This window comes from Girardinichthys multiradiatus, chromosome 19, assembly GCF_021462225.1.
Source record: "Girardinichthys multiradiatus isolate DD_20200921_A chromosome 19, DD_fGirMul_XY1, whole genome shotgun sequence".
In the NCBI taxonomy this organism is placed as follows: Eukaryota; Metazoa; Chordata; class Actinopteri; order Cyprinodontiformes; family Goodeidae; genus Girardinichthys; species Girardinichthys multiradiatus.
Window position 1 is genome coordinate 13,719,050 of NC_061811.1, and position 3,047 is coordinate 13,722,096.

The 3,047-nt window shown below is 36.4% G+C and overlaps 1 long non-coding RNA gene across 1 annotated transcript; it reads left to right on the forward strand.

Annotated features, from left to right (window-relative positions):
* Positions 1 to 605: 605 nt before the first annotated feature.
* On the forward strand, positions 606 to 2,497 carry LOC124855934. Its single transcript, XR_007035188.1, has 2 exons — positions 606 to 828; positions 1,238 to 2,497. It is a non-coding gene; the product is annotated as an uncharacterized LOC124855934 (long non-coding RNA).
* The last annotated feature ends 550 nt before the right edge of the window (positions 2,498 to 3,047 follow it).

The window sequence follows — 3,047 nt, forward strand, 5'->3', positions numbered from 1 at the left end:
CAAAACATGAAGACAGGTGTCTTCTCATCAAGTCTTAGATAAACAGATGAAGCTTTTTTTTCATTAAGGAAAGTAGAAAAACTGCTGGACCTTCAAATGCGACGACACATTTTAACGTTCCTCCAGTCACAGCTTTTTCCAGAATCTGATGAAGGATCCAAGGAGCAAAACAAAGGGAAGGATTTTTTCAACCTCAAGGGCCTGAAACAAAAAAAGACAAGAGTGGAGATCAGGTATGGTCATACATTTGACTTTGGATATGAAAATTGTTCAAAACCTTAAAAAAGAAAAAAATTTAACTAATTAAAAGCACAAAGTTTACCTTTATTACACTGGCTGACCGATGACATCAGTGTACAACTTTTTTTTGGTTTCCTGTTTTATGTTGCGTGTGCTTCTTTTTTGTGCTTCAGCCACTGTCTGTGTTTCAGCTTAGCTCAATATCTTTACATTCATATTTGCAGTCATGTTCAATGCATATGTTTTGAATAGATTTGTGTAACCCGGGTGTAAATTTTAACTTCCATTTCCTCATTCTCCGATTTTTCCACTCTTTAGGCCCTTTATCTATCAACTCTCGCGATAGTTTTAATATAATGTCAGCAATTCTCGCGAGACTACTACACTGCCAATCGCTGTTGAGTATCAGGGTCACATGTACCACCGCAGCCTATCTGCTAGGTATATTAGCTGAAGCGGGGAAGTATGAAAGAATAGGACGCGTTGGGAGGAGCAGAGCTGCATGAGCCACTTACTGTGAGCCGAGATGAGATGAGGTGAGATGAGATGAGAAAAACCCGGTTGTGTGAGATATAAACTGAAAAATTGGTGAGTGTTTCTGTGTGTGACTTAGCGTTAGCTCATTGATGTCACTGTTTGTTGATGTAGCTGCTAAACTACTGACTATGTAAATTCAGATGCCCCTACTAGTTTGAATAACCTATTTGGTGGACAATAAAGTCCTTTAAATAATTATTGAGCTCTTGTTTAGTTGTTTTTTTTTTTTTTACATTTCATGTCACCTAATTTATATGGTGCATATTTATTGGATTTTTCTTCATGAATGTAATTTATATTGAACTTTATATTTATTGAATATGCATATTGACTGAAAATGATTGAAATTATTTATAGTGCAAAGAGTGCCATTTATTGAATTTGTGTGTACACTGGAATGTTTTGATTTTCTATATATAATATATATATATTGGAAAAACTGTCTTATTTTATTATTTAGGCCAAGTTTTGATGGCGAGCTGAAGATCCAGGCCTAGAGCCTAAGAACGATTGCACTTTTGGTGCATGAAGACTTCTGATTCTCCTGCCAGGCTGGTAGGAGGCTCCTTGCAGCCAGTGAACAATTTGTCCCCACTCTGATCTGACTTATGTAAGTCCATGACCTGCACGGCACCAAGCCCTCTATAATTAACTTGTGTGGGACCTCTAACCAACCCCAGCTTGGGGTGGATGAACTGAAGAGTGTGGGTCTATCAATTAAGAAACTGTGGGATTGATTGATTTTTTTTTCTTTTGCACATTTTATATGGCCATTCGGATGTTTCATTGATGTTGTAAATATGTATATAATTTTTCTCACTTTAAATACAAGGCACTTGCAACTGCAAACTTCTAGTTTGTCTGCTCCTTCATGAGTCGTATCTATCTTCTGAGAAAAACTAGCCCATTGACCTTATTGGTCACCATTCATTTACATTGATTTAAAATATAGTATTCTGTTATCTTTACAGATATGCTACATTTGCTTCCCTTTCTATTTTCCTAAATGGTTTCACCAATGTTCTACAGTATATCTAAGAAATACTTTTCTCGTTTTAATGTTCCTCAGCTATAATGCCTTAATAAGGCCAGAGAACAGCATACTGATCAACCTGTTAATATCAGTATACCTTTATGTTGCTTTGTTAATCATTAATGATTGTAGGTGGCTGGTATTTATCTATTGATGTATGTAATTAGTTAGGAAGGATTATTTACTGATGCAAATATTCTGAAGCAAAGTTAGAACAGATGGCAGCTTTGTTACTAACTGTAACTAATGTAATCCATGAATGTTAGCATGAAACAGAGGCTGGCTTTGGCTGTTTTATCATTGTCTCAACTTACACTTCATACTTACAGCCACATGGTGGCAGTGTTGTTGTTTTTTGTTCTTAAACCTATAAAAACAAAAGCCTTGTGAATGTGGTGCATGTGGGAAACGAAAGATGTTTAACCCCATATGTGGCATAAATCAGGTAATCTATGAGAAAATGCATCTGAAACTTCATTTTACAGTTGGACACTCATCACATTGTGTGTGAAAATCAGGTTGTCTCACAAGCTCACAAGTAGACATGATCTGATGTTGATCAATATTTGTAATCTCTTCTCACTCACCTACTGCTCTTAAAAATGCTGTCTGCTGAGGATGAGACTTTAACTCTAAAGCACATTTTTTCCCCCTGTACGAATGTATTAAAATCTATAGTTCTGAGCATTTGATAGTAGTGATCTGTTTCTTGAACATTAATGCAACGCGGGTTCTAAAAATGTAACTGGAGCCAGGTATTAATGTCTGAGTACTGCTTTAGTTTTCCATTTAGACAAATTGTACTCAAAGTCTTATCTGCTCACCCATCGACCTGCTGGCATTTGCAAAGGTTTTCAATTGATTAGCCTAAAAATCTAATATCTGAAAATGTTATAGTGATTCATTTAAAATCTGCAACTCCTGACTAATCATTAGAAATTAAACTGCTTTTAATATGCCATGTAAAATTATTTACCCCTTTACGTGTTTCTTCTGTTTATGCTTTTTTGGCCCTGTGTGAAAAAGTAATAGCACCTTTTGTTAAACCTGAGTTTGATTTCACTTGCCTCCCTCAGACCTGATTACTCCCTTACCTGTAGAATGAAGAGAAAATTACTCCAGGGGCACATAAATGACTAAGGAGGTCACAGAAGAACCATGAGGTACATCTAAAGCACTGCAAGCCTCCCTCGCCTCAGTTAAGGTCCATGATTCAACACTAGGAAAGAGATTTGGC